General features: G+C 45.7%; 1 protein-coding gene across 4 annotated transcripts in view; it reads right to left on the bottom strand.

Moving 5' to 3' along the window:
* CRACR2A (calcium release activated channel regulator 2A) overlaps positions 1-19615 on the bottom strand; it is a 132025-nt gene that overhangs the window by 93666 nt on the left and 18744 nt on the right. The window contains exons 3-4 of one of the 4 annotated variants that reach the window (XM_045588356.1): positions 19461-19532; positions 234-313 (exon numbers count right to left, since the gene is read on the bottom strand). The exons of 2 other annotated variants lie outside the window; for them this stretch is intronic. The gene's annotated coding sequence lies outside the window, so the exon portion shown is untranslated. The remainder of the gene's footprint in view (positions 1-233; positions 314-19460; positions 19533-19615) is intronic. One more of the 4 variants, XM_036457171.2, reaches the window with a different exon arrangement.

Raw genomic sequence — 19615 nt, 5'->3', positions numbered from 1 at the left:
TTTTATATATATAGATAAAGTTGGGGTGGGGTGGGGAGAGAAAACTGTCCTCAAGTAGACTGGGAAGAATAATGGCTATCTGATTAACTCAGTTTCTGGAATATAAGCACCTGCTAATGATTCTCATAAATATTAAAAACAGCAGCAAACACACCCACATAGACTTCACAGACTTCAGGCCTGAGTACCAGGGGCTGTGGGGAACCCTGTCTACCTTTTGATCTCTCACTAACCTGGCAGGTCCCAGCTCCTCAGAACAAGGGTAACTTTTTAGGTCTGGAGAGCACATTTGTGACCCGTGTTTGAAACCCACCTAGGGAACACACAGAGATGAAAGTGCTGTCTTTCCCTCTGGGTGCCACAGAAGAAGGGCTTTATGGCACTGGGGGAAAATGTCCCTCTCACTAGGACTGCAATGCCCCCCAAAAAAACAGGTCTTGTCCCCAATCTTTTCTAGGTTTTGGAGATGAGGAGAGATGGAGGGATTACTAGTAAAGTGGAAAGTCTGCATAGCAACCTGAGTCTGGAAATGAGTCCAGCCCATCAGGGGCAGACTTTTGTGCCTGAGCAGGGGGTAGCCTTAGGGGTAACTGGACACCCCTTTTTAGTAACACCAGCTCTTAGCAGTAATCTTTCAGCTTTTTGTATCTGACCCACAAATGCTGTCTGCACCATGTGGAAGTTTACCCTTAAAGATGGAGAAGAAGAATTGTGGCCAGAATCACTGCCCTACCTAAGAAAGCTATGCAGTAGTATAGAAAAACCTTCGGGTCCCATAAGGGCACCAACCTAAACAGTGCTGGAACAGGCTCTGGGACAGGGAGGGGATGGGGCAGTTGGTACTTAATTAGCACTGTATACCCGGGACAAACTTTGCAGAATGCTTTGGCCACGTGCTAAGTAACATGGTCTGAGGGCATGCCTGAAATTACTGCAGGTAGCTGTAGTGAGTGCAAAGGAGGTTGGTATTCTCTGTTGTAGCCTGCTGAGGCCCAATCTCCAACAATAACTAGATCTGGCAGACCAGATGTGTATTAACAGCAAACGTGGTCTCTCTACGGTTCACATGCACAACTCATCTGAAGTAAGTGCCTGATATTCTATATGAAGTAATACAGTTCTCATGTGTTCATGCAACCATTCAGTGAATGTTTGCTATGTGCAGGCACTTTTCTAGGTGCTCAAGAAGCAGCAATAATGTGAATCCAGCAAGCTTTGCACCAGTGGAGCTTAGATTCCAGTGGAGAGAGACGATCAATACATACATAAGCCCAGTAAATATTTTCAAATCATGAAAAGTGTTGGAAGAAGGCAGCTCTCAGCACCTACCCCTCAGGGGCATTGCTGCTGGAAGCAACCAAGGTAAGGAAGCCCTACCCGTCAGTGGCTTCCCAGGCAGCAGCCTTCAGCAGAGCCAGAGTAGGGCAGAATGGAGAGCTGCCCACACCTGGAAAACTTACGTTATATTAGATACATATTTAGAAAAAATATATTTTGGCTCTACATAAGATGTTAATAGTGTTATTTCTAGGTGATAATCTTAAGAAATGATTTATTTTGACTTTCTTCTGAATTTCCTAATAGTTACATTATTACAATGTATTGCTTTTGCAATGAGGGCAAAACACATTTTAAAAAATGAGAACACTGCCCTAGATAAATCAAATTAATAAGGAATATATTTGGATGGGTAGGCAGGGACCAGATCTTAGGATGATGAATAACATCTCACCATGCCACTTTATGGTTTACAAAAGCAATTTCACAAAAATATCTCCTTCAACCCTCACAAGATTATCTCAAGGTTACATAAAAAAATAAACCTTAGCGAAAGAGAAGGCCTGTCCCCAGGTGCCCAACTTCTCAGCCAATGTGTTTGCCATTATTCCGCGCAGCCTTCTGAAGCTGACCTACCTTCAGACACTGCCAGCAGCCAGGTGCTAACTCCCCCTCTCTCTACCTTGGCTCTCTCCTAAAGGGACCAAGCTGATTTGTTCAAATGTGTAGTTATTGACCCAAGTCTTCATCTCGTCCTACGGTTTTAGGCATTGTACTGAGTTCTGGGGACAAAGGGGAGAACAGAAAAGGTTTCCCAGTGTGGGGGAAAGGTCTTCACAAATTAATGAATGTATGATATAAATCATGATGATTGCAGTGGAAGTGAAGTAAGGGGTGTTACCCAAATGGCTAGCATCAGAGGGAGCTGATCTGGACGGAACACTTGTCCTTTGCTCGATACTGAGCAAGACGTTGTCACTGAGACCCCACGGTACTGAGACCCCACTGGTATCTTCTAATCTTTGAGACCAAGATTACAAGATACCAGTGTTTAAAGGACATATACTCTGGACAGCACTCAACACCAAAACAGAAGTACACTGAGGACATCGTGGGGCTCACAATGATGAAGTAGCCCCCTTCAGCCCTCTCTGAAACAAGGTAACATTGACCATCCAGATCATCAGTGTTGGCACAAGTCAACATGTGATTGTCACCAGGAAAGAAATGGCACAGACATACAGAAAGTGCGTAGCTAACACTAAAAGCAGGGCTTCAGGGTCTGAGTGAGTGGCACAAGCATTTAAGACAATAGGACCTTAGAGGAGGGTGAGGACTGGAGGAGCAGTCATGCTGGAAAAGGCTTCTGTGGAGGAGGTGGGGCTCAGATGGTGAAGAGATTTGGATGTTCTTCCAGGCAATCCCACTTAGCAAGGCCTCGAGGATGCCCAAGAAACCTGCCCTTTCTCTCCTGGACACAGGCGGCTGGCTTCTCACATGTCCTGGGACTTGAGAGAGGAGGCCTGGGATCCTGTTACATCTGCTTTGGGGTTTCTAAGTGTCTCTCTAACTAAGCTCTGAAGAACTAAGAGGGCTGTTGGTCACCCAAGGCTGAACATAAAGTCTTATTTCAGCACCAGGCAGCTAGCAAATGATGAAAACACCTGGCTAATGAGTGCATGTACACATTGCGTTTTACTGCAAAATATCCATAAGTGAAGCTTAAAGACTTTCAGGTGTTGGGATCTAGTAAGAACAGAAATTTCAAATCAGATTATGTTCTCAGTTGCCATTTGATATCATAGGCATTACTGCAGTGATCTGGACTACAGTGAGTTCCCTGGATACACCACTGGCTGAATAGTAATAACCATACAATGGTGACAACAAACTTTCATGTGGTGCTTTAGAATCAACAAAGATATTTGTCATCTATGCCTATGAGTTAATATCTTATTTGTAATGAGAGGCCCAGTGTATGAATACGTGTACCAGTGGGGTCCAGCCAGCCCACCCCGATGGGGGCAGGTTGGGGCTGGGACAGCAGGGGGTGGGGAAGGGATATGGAGGTAGACTACCAATTGTGTCGGTTGGCCGCAGCAGTGTGTGTCATAGTGACCAGTCATTTTAGTTGTTTTGGTCGTTCTATCATTCCTGTTGCTTGGCTTTTATATATTACAATATATACTAGAAGCACAATGCATGAAGATTCATGCCAGAATGGGGCTTCCTTTCCCTGGCAGCTGCTGCCTTTAGGCTTGGGCTAGGAGTTGCCTTTCCAGCTTCCCACACTGCCCAAAGGCCCAGAGCAGCTGGGGTAGTGTGGAAAGCCTGCATCATTGCCATGGTGATGATGCAAGCATCCTGCCCCACCCCCGGCTGCTCATGCAAATAACCCAAGCTTGCATATGCAAATTAACTCACATCTTTGTTTGGTTAATTTGCATGCTCACTTCTGATTGGTTGGTGGGTGTTGCAAAGATATGGTCAATTAGCATGTTACTCTGTTATTAGGTAGATATACTAGAGGCCTGGTGCATGAAATTTGTGCATGGGGGTGTGTGTCCCTCAGCCCAGCTTGCACCCTCTCTAATCTAGGACCCCTTGAGGAATGTCCAACTGCCCATTTAGGCCCAATCCAGATAGGATATCCCTCTCACAATCCAGGACTGCTGGCTTCCAACTGCTCACCTGCCTGCCTTCCTGATTGCCCCTAACCGCTCTGCCTACCAGCCTGATCACCCCCTAACCTAGGGGTGTCGAACTCAATCAGAGAAGGGGCCAAAATCTAAAATCCAGCCTAAATCGCGGGCCGAATGGTTTACTGAACAGTCATAAACTGTCATTGTGATGGAAACGCAGCGGAGTGCAGTGATGACAGCGAGGTGCGGACCACATTGCAAGGCCTGGCGGGACGGATTTGGCCCGCGGGCCTTGTGTTTGACACATGTGCGCCTAACCACTCCTTTGCCAGCCTGATTGATGCCTAACTGTTCCCCTGTCAACCTGGTTGCCCCTAACTGCCCTCCCCTGCAGGCCTAGTCACCCTTAGCTGTCCTCCACTGCAGGCCTGAGTCCCCCTCAACTTCCCTTCCCTATAGGCCCAGTCACCCTCAACTTCCCTCCTCTGCTGACCTGGTCACCCCTAACTGCCCTCCCCTGCAGGCTTAATAGCCCACAACTGCCCTCCCTTGCAGGTCTAGTCCCTCCCAACTGTCCTCCCCTGTTGGCCATTTTGTGGTGGCCATCTTATGTCCACATGGGGGCAGCCATCTTGTGTGTTGGAGTGATGTAATTAAAATTATATTAAAATTACTCTAATAAAAGAGTAATTAGAATAAAATTACTATTTTATTAGATAGGATAGAGGCCTGTTGCATGGGTGGGGACTGGCTGGTTTGCCCTGAAGGGTGTCCCGGATCAGGGTGGGGGTTCCCTTGGGACATGGGGTGGCCTGGGCGAGGGGCCTGTGGTGGTTTGCAGGCTGGCCATACCCCCTGGCGACCCAAGTGGAGACCCTAGTATCTGGGATTTATTTATCTTCTATAATTGAAACTTTGTAGCCTTGAATGGAGGCCAAGGCAGGCAGGAAGCTTGGCTTCCTCCATTGCCAGGGGCAACCCAAGCCTCCTGCTCTCTCCAACTCCATGGTTGCTGCCATTTTTGTTGGGATATAATTAACATACAATATTACATTAATTACAGGTGTAGAGCATCGTTTATTGATGGAACCTTAGGTTGCTTCCATGTCTTGGCTATTGTAAATAATGCTGCAATGAACAATATGAATACATATATTCTTCTGAATTAGTGTTTTGGGTTTCTTTAGGTATGTACCCAGAGTTGGAATCTCTGGGTTATAAGGCAGTTCAATTTCAAAATTTTTGAGGACCCTCCATACTGTTTTCCACAGTGGTTGCAACAATCTATATTTCCACCAGCAGTGTACTATGGTCCTTTTCCTCCACATCCTCACTAGCACTTGCTGTTTGTTGGTTTTTTTATGGTAGCCATTCTGACAGGTGCGAGGTGATAGCTCATTGTGGTTTTAATTTGCATTTCTCTGTAATTAGTAATATAGAGAACTTTTCATATGTCTATTGGCTATCTGCATGTCTCTTCAGAGAAGTGTCTATTCAGGCCCTATGCCAACTTTTTAATTGGGTTGTATGTATGAGGGGGTGGGAGGGTTTTGTGTGTGTTTTGGGGGCGAGGGGATTGTTGAGTTGTATGAGTTCTTTATAAATTTTGTATATTAACCCCTTATCAGATGCCTCATTGGTGAGGCAGCACTCTCCCTCAGCAGGACCCATAGCTCCCCCAGCTGAACTCACAGGGGTGAATGGCAGAATCTCACCCCTGAGTTCTAGAACTGCACTGTCCAATATAACAGCCACAAGCCACACAAGCTCTGAGCCCTCACAACGTGGCCAGTCCAAACTGAGACCTGCTAGGAGATTAGCCTAGTTCCAACACAAGGAATGCACCACAACAGCGATGGGTCCTGAGAACCTTGTGCTCAGTGAAGGAAGTCAGACAGTGAAATACCATATGATCTCACTTACATGTGGCATCCAAACAAACACAAAAACAAGCTCAACAGATTGGTATTGCCATAGGTGGTCAAAAGGTACAAACTCCTGGTTATAAAATAAGTAAGTCCTGGGGGTGTAATGTACAGCATGGTGACTCTAGTCAATAACAATGTACTGTATATATGCTTAAGAAAGTGGATCTTCTGAGTTCTCATCACAAGAAAAAAAAATTTATGTTAAATATATGGAAACAGATGTTAACTAGACTTATAGTGTGATCATTTCACAGTACATGTACAAATATTGAATCATGATGCTGTACACCCACCTTGAATTAATGTAATATTGTATGTTAATTATACTTCTATTTTAAAAATGTAAAATATATTTTTAATAAATTTGTAGATGGAAACTATGATGAAATTATAATATTTGGGGCATATTAAGTTAATTAGAATATTAAAGTTAACTTTGCCTATTTACTTCTTAGGATGTGGCTACTAGAAAACTGAAAATTACATGTGTGGCTCATGTTATACTCCTTCTGCACAGCCTGGCCTGGACCAGGAGCTCTGTGAGGCTGTGGCTTTGGCACTTTGGTTCCCTGCTGAGTTTCTAGCACCCAGGACAGGCCCTGCATGAACAAATGAGCCAGTGAGTGAGAGTGTGAGGAGAGCTTTAAGCAGCTGGAGGTCAAGCTTGAGGAGGTGCAGGTAATCCTGGGGCAGGTGAGGGGCAGCCTGGATTTTGCACAGATAAGTAAACTGAGGTTGGAAAAAAATATTAAAAACTTGTTCCAAAACAGCCAGGATTCAAATAAAGTGCATCTCAAACCTATGTTCTTTCCACTAAAATCCTTTATCTGCCTCAGGCATGCAGAGTTGCAGAAAGAAAATTATGTATATATTTAAAGCATATTCCCTCAATGCCACTAAAGTCTTGGCTTAGGGCAAGTCACTTGGCTTCACCTTGGGATACTCTCATTCTCTTCTGCACTATGTCAACCATCAGACCCCATGGGTCTCATTTCTTTTCCCAAGTGAGTACACAGAGAGAGCCTAGTGTGTGCACGGAGAGAGCCCCAGTGTGTGCATGGAGAGAGCCCAGTGTGTGCACGGAGAGAGCCCCAGTAAGTGCACAGAGAGAGCCCCAGTGAGTGCACAGAGAGAGCCCCAGTGAGTGCACAGAGAGAGCCCCAGTGTGTGCACGGAGAGAGCCCCAGTGAGTGCATGGAGAGAGCCCCAGTGAGTGCACGGAGAGAGGCCCAGTGAGTGCAGAAGGCAATCAAAGGATGAGCTCTAAGTGCTTCCTTTCTCCTCTCCATTCTTTGGCTCCCAAAGAGGCTCCAGCTGAGATTTCTCAGCATCACTCTATCAATGATTTGTTTAAGGCTTCTCTTTGATTTTACTTGGTTTTAGATGTTTTTCATCAAAAGCAAAATCTTGCAGACTTTTTCCTTGATCTTGTAATGAAGTTCCCTCCAAGATACTTAACTTTAGAAATAGTTTCTGCTATGTCACATCTTCTTTACAGAAAGAAAGACATCTAAGTCACAAATATCCCATCAATCAACTACAAAGCCCAGAAGGCACAGGGGCTCCTCTCCCTTATGTCTGCCTTTACTGTCTGTTGCCATCTATGCACCAGCTCCTCGTGTTGCCACCTGTGCCTGAGGAGTCCTGATGCTCAGAGAACAGCTTTTACTGCTTTTCCTCTGCTCACACCCTCCCGTGGGCTCTGCTCTGCTCTCACCTGTGGTGTGCTGAGTGAATGCCCCTACTGACAGTCTCAACCTCTGACACAGAGCTTTTTGGAAAAGAGCTTGTGCTATTTCCATTTCCAATCCTAATCCAAGAGCCTCTTGAATTTTAATTTAAGCAAAGAGTATTTTAGAACCTAAACTGATTTGTCAGAGAAGAAAATCTCACCCACTCCTCCCCGGGTGAAACGCCAACACTACTTTTTTTTTATCAGAAAGGATAAAGAAAGATTTGCCAGAATCAGTGGTGTTGTTCTAAAGTGAGAAAAGAGCCTCAGTGGAATAGCAGGTGGGGCTGCTTTTACAGCACAGCCCCTCCAGGGTGCGGAGCACAATTAATCACCCTCTGTGTGTGTCTCAGCCACGTGTTGAGTCACTGTGTATGCTCAGTCCCCTCCCCAGCCACCCAGCGGAGTGGCCCGCAGACACTGGTGCTCAGGAATGCACACACGTTTTAAACAAGCATCCATGGTCAGGACAGCAAATTTGGTTCTGCTCCCTCAAAATAATTATGTGCTGAGTTCCAAAGCCAAACAGATTCACAGAGTGGCTCTCCTTGGCTAACATTTGCAGAGAGACTCCTAGTGCAAGATGCTATATTAGTAACAGGGATAAAATGTAGTGAGACATTGTCTGGGCCCTCAAACAGCTCAAAGTGATGGCCTGCGGTATAGTGGGGGCTGGAGGGAGGGACACAAAGGGGGGAGGAATGAGTTACATTTGTAATGGCATTCACAATAAAAATAAGTTTAAAAAGGAGATAGGTGTATGTGACAAAAGAAAATGTAAAGTAACATGAGGAAAGCCAATGATAAAAGTATATGTGTGTGCAAGTGTGTGAATGTGCGTTGAAAAAGAATGAGAAGAAAATATACCTCAATGTTAACAATGGTTATCTCTGTTTATTCTCTTCTTTTAATGTCTTTTATTATTATTATTATTGACTGACCGTGTGTGTCCCTCAGCCCAGCCTGCACCCTCCCCAATCTGGGACCCCTCGAGGGATATCCAACTGCCCCTTTAGGCCCTATCCTACTGGATCCTCCAAGTAGAATTGGGCCTAAATGGGCAGTCAGACATCCCTCTCACAATACAGGACTTCTGGCTCCCAACCGCTAACCTGCCTGCTTACTGATTGTCCCTAACCACTTCTGCCTGCCAGCCTGATCACCCTTAACCACTCCCATGACAGCCTGTTTGCCCCTAATTGCCCTCCCCTGCAGGCCTGGTTCCCCCCAACTACCCTCCCCTGAAGGCCTGGGTCCCCCACCTCAACTACCCTTCCCTGCTGGCCCAGTCACCTCCAACTTCCCTCCTCTGCCAGCCTGGTCACCCCTAACTGCCCTCCCCTGCAGGTTTGATTGCCCCCAACTTCCCTCCCTTGCAGGCCTGGTTCCTCCCAACTGCCCTTCCCTGCTGGCCATCTTGTAGTGGCCACCTTGTGTCCACATGGGGGCAGCCATCTTTGACCACATAAGGATAGCCATCTTGTGTGTTGGTGTAATGGTCAATTTGCATATTACTCTTTTATTAGATAGTATAGAGGCCTGGTGCATGAGTGGGGGCCAGCTGGTTTGCCCTAAAGGGTGTCCCAGATCAGGGTGAGGGTTCCCTTGGGGTGTAGGGGCCTGAGTGAGGGGCCTGTGGTGGTTTGCAGGCAAGCCATGACCCTCAGCAACCCAAGTGGAGGCCTTGGTATCTGAGATTTTTTTATTTTCTATAATTGAAACTTTGTAGCCTTGAGTGGAGGCCAGGATCGGCTAGGGCAGGAGGAAAGCTTGGCTTCTTCCATTGCTGGAGCAAACCAAGCCTCCTGTTCTCTTCAGCTCTATGGCTGCTGCCATTTTTGTTAGGCTACTTTGCATACTCACTCCTGATTGGCTGGTGAGCATGGCTTGTGGGCATAGCTGAGGTGCAGTCTATTTGCAAGTTTCTCTTTTATTAGATAGGATTTCAGAAGAAGGGAGAGGGGGAGAGAGATAGAAAAATCAATGATGAGAGAGAATCATTGGTCAGCTGCCTCCTGCACACCCCCTATTGGAGATTGATTCCACAACACCAGCATGTGCCCTTGACCAGAATCAAACCCTGGACCCTTCTGTCCGCAGGCCTATGCTCTATCCCCTGAGGCAAACCAGCTAGGGCATGTTTATTCTCTTCTTTACTGTTTGTCACATTCTCTAATTTTTTTTTTTTTACAATAAACATATATTGCTTATACAAAAAAATATGTTTTCAAGAAAATTTCCACAAATGCTTAAGGATAATGATTTGGGTGATACCTTAGAGTAAGCATGTCAAACTCTCGACCTGTGGGCACACAATGAATACTTTTGCGGCCCAGCCAATATAACATTGTATGTAAGAAATGTTTTAATAAAAATTTCATAACTTAGTTTTTACTATTATCCTGTTATACATAATTATGAATAACAAACTACAATGTTCGCTCACGACTAATTACTATAATCGTGCTGCATTCTTCCCTTACATGCCTTACTCACAGGCACACCATTTCTCTCCATTAATACTAGCAGCAAATATTTTAGCAGCGGATTGCCATGTCATTAGTCTTGGACTGACTTGTTTGGTGTGCACAACAGAAAATATTTCACTTTCAGAGAACAAGAAAAAAAGGTTTATTTGTGTTATGCTTATTAATTTGTGCAGTTACTCAGTGTCTGATAAGTTAATGTTCAAGAAAAAATTATTAGTTTTTATTAATATGTGCTGTTATTTTATGTTAATGATTACTCTTTTATTTCAGCTTTTTGTATTCAGCATGTCTCTATAAAAATAAACTTATGTTTCTATGAAAATTGAAGCGTTTGTTTTTGTGCAGCCCACATAAACTTAAACCTGTTTATTTGGCCCGTGTTCGCCTTTGAGTTTGACGTGCATACCCTAGAGCAGTGTTTCCCAAACTTTTGACATATGTGTACCCCTTCTATAATTTTCGTAATGCTGAGTACCCCTTGTACTCATGAGAAAGTAGAATTAGGCACAGTTAAGCACAGTGCAGTGCATATCCCCATCAAACTCCGGTGCAACGTGTACCCCGCACCAAACTCTTCCAGTACCCCTGGGGGTTCACATACCATACTTTGGGAAACACTGCCCTAGAGGATGGAGCATGTGTACTGGCCCTGCAGGATCGCTAGAACTGGGCAGTGAGGAGACAGAGGAGGCCGGTCCAGGCAAAAGCCTTGGAAGGCCTCCGGGCATGTATGCTCATTGGAATGAGTAAGCACACAGGTAATGAGTTAACACTCCTGGAGGCCAGGGCCTGTCTGTTTTGTTTCAAGCAGCTTTCCTGGGGTGAGCCATGCAGTATTCAGCACTGCTGTGCAGATCTATAGCTGGTCTCTGAAAGTTCTTTCTCTGGGCAAAAGCCATGCATGGGAAAGCAGCCAGCCTGGCTTCTCACCATGGGCTTCTGCGACTGAGCTCACTGTCTGGGGTCCACTGTTTCTCCCCACAGTGCAGCTTGTGGGTTGCATCAGAATTATCCACCCCTCCACCCACCCTGAGAAAGTATCCTAGTTTTCTTGGAAGTAGGAGGAGAGATAGATGCTGGAAATGGTGTGTTTACATCCAGAATATTCTACTGCTCCACTGGACACCTGGTCACTGTCCTCTGCTGCAGTCCCAGTAAGAGGAAGGTCTCAGGAGGGGCAGCTCATGAAACTCCATCCCTGCCCCTAACTTCAGCCCACCTCTTACTTGAGATGCCCTCCTCCATCACAACCCACAATGGTCAGTGACGGGTGCTGGGTTCTTAGAGGCAAAAGGATGCTCAGAATGACCTCCATCAGGCAACCAATCTAAGGGATCCCCAAATTACTCCTTGAGGCCCACAGCTCCCTTCTGACCCACACATAGCATCCTGCAGCATCTCCTTCAATATTCAAACACACCTAGCAGTGTCACAGAGCTCCCAGAAAGTCACTCACTCCCAGAAAATAAAATGAAGGCATTCCTAGGTCCTTTGTTCATTTCTGGGACAATGGGTAATGTTAGCTCCCCACACAGCTAACAGAATAACTGTGGGTTGGGGTTCCCCTCTGTTTCCTCCTCAATTTGTGTCCAGTTTGGACCCCACCCCCACCCCTGCTCAGTGAGCTGCAGTTGCTAGATGGTTCTTACAGGCAGTATCTAATTGCCTCTCCACCCTCAAGCAACCAGACTCAGGGTGACCTCTCTGCTCCCACGCTGCTGGTCCTTTCTGAATGAGCCCAGCAAGCAAGGCCTGTAATGTGATGAGTGAGTCTGTGTACAAGCACTCACACCCTCTCACTCCTCCGTGCCAGCCCGACAAGTCAAGGAGGATTCTGCTTTCACGGGCATCATTGTTGATGGAAGTTTCCCTTGCTTACGCTTGCAGGAAGCAGGCAGTGCCTGCGAGGTGCCTCCACAGGTACTTGGCTGTTTATTAAGAAAGTTCAGTTGGCACTGAGCGTGCTTCCAGGCTGGCTGCTCTCATTCCAATGCACTGGTGAGGATGGATGGCTCCTCTGGACTTCCTATAGGATCTGCAAAAGGGATCAACTCCCAAGATGGGGCAGATCCACCCAACCAGTCAGCACTTTCCCTGAACTTCCAACTAGAAACAAATGGCTTTGCTCACACTCATGAAGCCACCACACAAGATGGGGACACTGGTGTGGGAAGAGGTGGAGAGAAGGAAGGCTGCAGACACCAAGTGTTCAGACATGGGACCCAGGTCGGACGGTCCTCCCAACAACCTTGCCACGCAGCTCCTCCTCACACACATCAGTGGCTCCCACCCTGTGGAAAGAAGTGCAAACCTACTCTCCCGGCTTCTTGGGCCTTTTGTGGTCTAAGGAGGGGCAACAAATGCTATTCCCTGAAGAGGACAGGACAGAGCGCAGAGGAAAGCATCTTTCCACACCAAGATTCTCTGATGGGCTCCATACCAATAGCTCCCGCTCCTCATACAGTCACTCTCTCTTCTAGGCGTGCTGCCCCCCCTTCTTCCTCAGTCAGGCCTTCTCACTCTCACTCATTTTGCTAACCCATCTGAAAAGCTCCTATATCCTTCCCATCTCACCAAATTTTTATCCACCCGTTAGGCAGTGTATTAGTTTCCTAGGGCTGCTGCAGCAAATTATCAAAAACCAGGTGTCTTAGAGCAACAGAAATGTATCCTTCCACATTTGGGCCACTTGTGCCCCCTCAGAAGACTCTGGGGGACAAGTCATTCCTTACTTCTCCCAGGCTTTTAGCCCTGGAACTCCAACCTCTGCCTCTGTTTCCACTTGGCCTTCTTTCTCTCTGTGTGGCTTCTATGTGGGCCTCTTGAAAGAACACTGACTGAAGGTAGGGCCAGGGGATAATCCAGGATGATCGTAGCTGGAGACCTGTAGCTGAATCACACCTGCAGGGAGCCTTTTTCTGAGAGGGTCACAGTCACAGCTTTTGGTGGCTGGGACAGGATGTATCTTTTTACCATTCACCCCAGTACAGGTAGATTCTCAGCCTCACAGAGCATCGGAGTCATCTGGGGAGTTTTCTGACTCCAGATGCCTAGGCCTCATCCAAGACATTCAGTTTGAAATGATTCTGGGTGGGATCAAGGTGTGAGGAGTGTGTGTGTGTGTGTGTGTGTGTGTGTGTGTGTGTGTAGAGGGTGTGTGTAAATGAATGTGTGTTTAAATTTCCTAGTTCCTGAAGTGCAACCTTGGGAGAGCCACTATTTTAAGCCTTGAGAACTCATAGTATCTCATCCCAAGCAGAAATTACAGGTAATACCAACATTCACTGATTGCTTTCTCATCTAAGATTATTCTCAAGTTGGTCACAAATCACACCGTCATCTATTGTTTTTAAATGTTGTTCAAAGAAAGTCAGAGACATCACTTACTCCAGTGATGCTCTGCTCTCTTCAATCAACGCACCATTTTTTAAAATAACAAATGTTTGGAAATGTTCTCTTTGCCACCTGAAATGAAACTTCTAGATAAGTCAGTCAACCCATATGCAAAACCTAGCTCTAACTGTAATATAAAGAGAGAAAAAAAAGGAATGCAATTTATAATAAAATAATAAGTATTTCAATATGTAAGTGCTCACGCACGACTGCACAGGAACGCATAATGAAGAAGTCAACGCTTACACCTATTTATAATGGATAAGATTAGATTTAGCTGCTCATAAAGACTACAAGAAAATAAAAGAGCAGAGAACAGCAGAATGAAAATGCTAGGATGAGAAATAGCAAACCCACTATCCTGCCTGAATCTGATAACAGGAAGAAGGTAATAACCTTTCCTGAAGTAGAGGTTATTACCTCTATTTGAATAAAATTACAAATGTGGAAGTAGAGAAAACAAGAAAGTATATTAATCTTTTGTGTGAGCTAGCCATAGTTATTTATTATGCAGAGACATGGGATAGGGCAGTGATAGAGCATCATGGAAAATGTGTGTAATCTGGAAATCCCATCCATGGTGTGGGGGCACACATTCTGCTTTGGCATTGAAAAGCCTTGGATCCCTGGCCAATTCGTCAATAGTTAGAACATCAGCCCAAGAACCGAAGGGTTTAATTCTGGTCAAGAGCACGTTCGATTCCTGGTTTCGTCGGGCGAATGTGGGAGGAAACCAATTAATGTGTCCATCTCACATTGATGTTTCTCTCTCTTCCCACCCCTCCACGCTGCTTGAAAATCAATGGAAAAACTATCCTCAGTAGACTATTAAAAAAAAAAAAATCCTTGGAAACCATATCCTTTTTGTGTAGGCAGTGGGGAAAGGAGGATGGATTGGAAAAAGTTGTTCGGTAGACCTCTAAGGAGACTTATCAGAGTAAGAATGTAAAACAAAGGCAACTCCCAAGTAAATCATTGCACTATCTATTTTTTCCAAGAGATTTCTTATCATTGTACTACAAATATAAGTATATTATACAAATTAGAATATAAACTATTTTAACAACAGCTTCTCTACAGAAGTTCACTGAGCTGCTGATATTCCTGTGCCTCTGCTAATTTAAGAACGTGTTGTCCTAGGTCCCTGTCTGGCAGACGGAGTCTCCTGTTGCAAATCCACATTGATGGCCCTGCTTCTGCAGTGAACACATGCTCCACGGACAGGCTTCCCAGCTCAGCGTGTGTGGAAACCTCTGATCTCAACAGGACGCCCGCAGTGGGGATATTATCCAGTCATGTGAAGGCTTTGTCTTTACACCATTTAGGCTTCTCTTCCCAGAAAAATGGTCTCCTGAATTACTGGGCTTTTGGCATAACTTCTTTAAAAACCTCTTAGTATTACTATGTGAGAAGTAATTATCGACTTACAGTATACTAGTATGTGCAGTGAGCTGAGTTTGGCAAAATGGATGACAATTCACTAATGATATTCCCACACAGAATCATGACTAGTGTGCCTAGCTCCCACCCAGTAATGCCAGGGGCATCACCCTATTGTTGTGGCAACTCTAAGCCACCCACAGATTTCCCAGATGCCCCCAGAGCCTCAGTACCCAAAGCTCTGGGAGCCTGGCACCAGCATCTGTGCCTGGAGTCTTTGCAGAATCGCAGGCCTTGTACAGACCTCCTGGGGTGGAGTGTGCATGTTAATGAGACCCCCAGGTGGTTGATGTGCACACAGAGCGTCTGTGAAGCACTGCTCTTGGGCAGCTCTGACCCCGGGGGAAACACTGGTAAAGCCCAACCTCTCATTTCTCAAATGAGGAAGTGGGCCCAAGAGGGTAGGTCAATTGTACATTTTGCTCCGGTTCTTGTCAATAGATCCCTGAAGACAAGGAGTGTGTGTGCTTCTCTTGCATGTCCACACAGATACCAGTACAGAGAAGCACACAGGCTGTGCCCTGCAGTTCCTGTTGTCTGTGTTCCATCAGGACTCTGAAATCTCCTTTTTAACCAGAAAAAAAAAAATGAGTTTCCATTATTCATCCCTAGAAGCACAAACAGCAGGGCCCCAACAGTCACTTGGACTGTTTCAACACCTTTGTTTTGTATCATTTCACCACTAGCATCAGCTGCACCAAAGACCACAGTATCTGAATGAAGTGCAGCTGGCCTTGCCCTACACCCTTTGCCTGGAGGCTGCTGCGGTTAGTGTCACACTCAGAGAAAGAATACATCAAAAGCAAAACCTCCAGTTGTTCTAAGATAACCACAGAGATGATAGATATTGTGGATGCAAACCTGGGGGAGAAGAAGAAAGGCAACAAATAAAAAGACTAGCAAGGACCCTCCCTCCCTAAGACAGGAGCCCCCGCCTGTGACCCTTCTGCTGAAGTATGATATCAAATCTTTGAACTGTGTCCTCCTGCCCTCTGCCCGCTTCTCTTTCCTGGCAGGATTTAGTCGTCCTTCATCTGTGGACAGGGGTTTGCCCTCCAGCAGAATACTAACTCCCAGGGTAAGTGTCCCACAGAGGCAGCCCAGCTCGGACATTAAACCCAAACCCAGGAGTGAGGAAAGCTGAGATGGGATGCAGGAAATGGGAGAGGCCATTTCCTTCAGCCCTGGCTGAGCCCATTGCCAAAGAGCCCACAGCTCTAGAGGTGCAGCCGTTGTCACCTTCACCCTGGGCTGTGGGCAGAAAGATGGCTCAACCCCTTAGCTCACAGCCCCCACTTCCGGCCCTCGCTTCCTTCCTCCATCCAGCAGAGATGAAGACCCAAGACAACTACAAACTACCCACCTTGTCACCCCACCGTGAATTTGTTTCCTTTTTCACATTCAGGACCCAGCCAAACACATCCCTGTCACTCCAATGCCACACTCCACAGGTGGCACTGCAGCATCTGTTGACACGTCCTAGCTTTGAGGACCAGGGTGTGGCCCGTTCACTGTATCTTCCACCTGGCACAGTGCCTTGCATTCACAAATGGCTCCATAAATGTTGGGACACCTAAAGAGCAAAGGAAGCAATGGAGCCGATTCCACTCTATCCAGAGTGACAGACATGAAGGCTGAGCCTGGCCTCTGTTAGAACAACAGTGCTTTCTCATTATACCAGTATGCCTTCCTGCAGCCTGTCACCTCTCGCTACTTTCAGAGTTGTTCTCTTATCTTTGTCGTGATTGTCATCATCACGCCACTTCTGACAACAAACTGAAAAAGTGAGAAGTATAACTGTTAGCCACAACCTTTAAAAAAAAGAGTTTAGAGGCAGCATAATATACTGGCTAAAACAGCAGGTTCTAGAGCCAGAAGTTCTTGGTTTCAGACACTAGTTCTGCCATGCACAAGTTATGAATCTTGGTCAAGTGACTTCACTCTATTACTGTTTCCTTGTCTGTGAAATGGAAACAGGAATATTACGTCCCCATCCCCGTGGGGTTCTGGTGAGTCAGAACACATGCTAGAATGATGCATTTGACTGTCTTGTTCATTGTTATTGCTGGTCTCCTAGCAGCTGCTCTGGCAGTGCTAAATCAATCAGCAAGCAGAGTCCCTTTCCTTCTGCTCGGAGGTGAGAGAAAAGTGTGGACATAACAAGGCCGGGCTGCACAATCAAGTGCCCAAACTAGTAACATGGATGAACATAAGAAGAAGCAGAATCACATCCACAGAGGAATCTGTCTTCTTTTCTTCTTGAAAAAGACAGCCTCTGTGGCTTTCATTTTCTACTTGAAAGAGCATGGGTACAAGAGCAATTTCCCTTCCCTCTGAATCTACCATAAGAAAAAGAGCCCAATCAACCAAGATGCTCAGTGCAGTCAACACTCAGCCTCAAAGCAAAGAGGGAGGAAGAGGTGGCGGGGAACATGCCAAATGGGAACAGGCCGGACTTAATGTTAGGGACCCTGAGAAACAGCTAAAAATCCAAACAGTGGTCAACCCACAGTTCTTAGAACCTTGTGTTTCCAGTCTTTTTGATCATTATAATTATTGTAATAAACAGAGAATGACTGAAAACAACCTGTGTCCATCAGAAGAATTTGGGTTAAATAAATGATGGTGCATCCACACAATGTACACACCCCTGTAAAAAAAATAAATAAAACAGTGAGAAAACTATCAAAAGCATATTGATGGGGAAATAGTGCCAAGAGAAGTAATAAAACCAAGGTAGAAAAAGCATGTAGTGGACTACAGTTATGTGAGATAGAAAGTAATGGAGGCAGAATGTAATTTGTACTGACTTATATTTGCAATAAGAAACTCTAAAAGAATGTATAAGAAAGTAATAGAAGTGGTAATCGGGGAGGTAGCTAGACAGGCAGATGGAGGCCAGGATAAACTTTCACTACATATCTTTCCATAATGATTTGATTTTTCAACTATGTAAATATACTGAATATTCAAAAATAATATAAAAACATTTTGAACACCAGCCACTGTAGCCAAAACACATCTACGGGCTGCAAGTGGTCTGTGGGCCTCTGGTTTACAACTTTTGCACTAAGGGATCTCAAACTGGGGAGGCAGAAAGTTGGCAGCATGAAGTCCAGGTTTCACTAGGCTCGGAGACAAGCAGGTGGTTCAATATCTGATACCTAAAACTCTCTCTGAGAGCCTGGCAATGAACTGGCTGGGCCCGGTAGCTCCTCCTCTCCTATGGCAAAAGGATGCAACTTGCCACAGAATGCGGTGGGCTCCTCCACTTCCCTCTAAAGTGAAGGTTACCTGGAATCCAAATGGTCAGTGTTCCCAGCCTCTGAGGCCTCTTCCTGACTTGTCCTATGAAAGGACAGAGCAGTAGGAGCATGAAACTCTCCTCTGGGGCACAGACACAGTGTGTCCACTGAACCCCCACCCAACACAGTTCCCCAGAGGGTGATGAGAGAACTGGACACGTGCCCCTGCTGCTTCTTTTCCCTGCCCCCCCGTCAGCACTGGGGACATGGCTAATGTTCACTCCTAGACCTTTGTGTGATCTGGTCTTGGGCCCATGAATGAGCTCACTTCCTGTTCTGTGTTGAACTGTTATTTCCAAACAAAGACAAGTTGGAGTTCTAATGTCCAGTACCTCAGAATGGGATCTTATTTATCCAGAGGGTCATTGTAGATGTCTTGAGTTAAGATGAAGTCATATGACTGGTGTCCTTATAAGAAGGCACTCATGTGAAAATAGAGACAGGAAGGGAGAGCGCCATGTGACAGTGAAGGCAGAGCTTGTATTCTGTGGCCGCCAGCCAAGAAACACTAAAGACTGGCACAAATTACCAGGAGCTAGAAGACAGGGAAGGGTTCCCCACAGGTTGGAGAGGGAGCAAGGGCCCTGCCAACATCTTGACTTGGGACATCTCTCCTCCAGATCTGTGAGGCCATACATTCAGTTGTTTTCAATCATCCTGCTTGTGGTATTTTGTTTTGACAGCCCTCAGAAATGAACACACTCGGTCAGTTCAAGTATCTGACGCTGTTCATCTCAGGAGGTGCTCAATAGATACTGATGACAACTATACCCAAATGAATGAAAATTCTAGGCCCTTGACTGATGAAGTTTTAACTTTTAGGTATACACTGAAAATTCAACCAATAAATAATTACTGAGTATTGGCCTTGTGAAGAATATAAGAGAAATAAAATATTAATGCCCTCAAGGGATTGACAATTTGATTGAAGATTAAAGATAGGCACATAAAATATAACAACACATATAGTGGCCAAATGTTACTTCGCCCCCTGCCCTACCCTGGAAGTCACTCATAACTAAATCCCACTGTACTGCCTCAGACTCCAGCTCCCACATATTTCTCAGTGCTCCTGATATGTGTGTCCAGAAGAGCTGGGCAAACTTTAGAATGCCAGGCTGGTAGATAATTTCTAGAAGCTGTCACCACTGCTCCTCGCATGGAGCCCAAACTTCTTGGCCACTGTGGATACCCACTGTTGTCCATGATCATGATCCACTACCCTTGGTGGAAATTTCTCATCAGTTTCTTACCAGCTTTCTTTTTCTTTTCAGACAGCCAGATCCTGGAGGGACGATGAGCCTATTCTGCAGCTCTCCACGAACCTGACAAGCAGAAAACACATGATCTATGTGGTTTGGGGGTCAGTCCACTTTGGTACATTCACTAACAGTTTTTAATAGTGCTA

The sequence above is a fragment of the Pipistrellus kuhlii genome, unplaced genomic scaffold (assembly GCF_014108245.1).
Source record: "Pipistrellus kuhlii isolate mPipKuh1 unplaced genomic scaffold, mPipKuh1.p scaffold_m20_p_3, whole genome shotgun sequence".
NCBI classification, from domain to species: domain Eukaryota; kingdom Metazoa; phylum Chordata; class Mammalia; order Chiroptera; family Vespertilionidae; genus Pipistrellus; species Pipistrellus kuhlii.
Note: the sequence above shows the minus strand (reverse complement) of the source record. Positions and strands in the feature narration are given on the sequence as shown.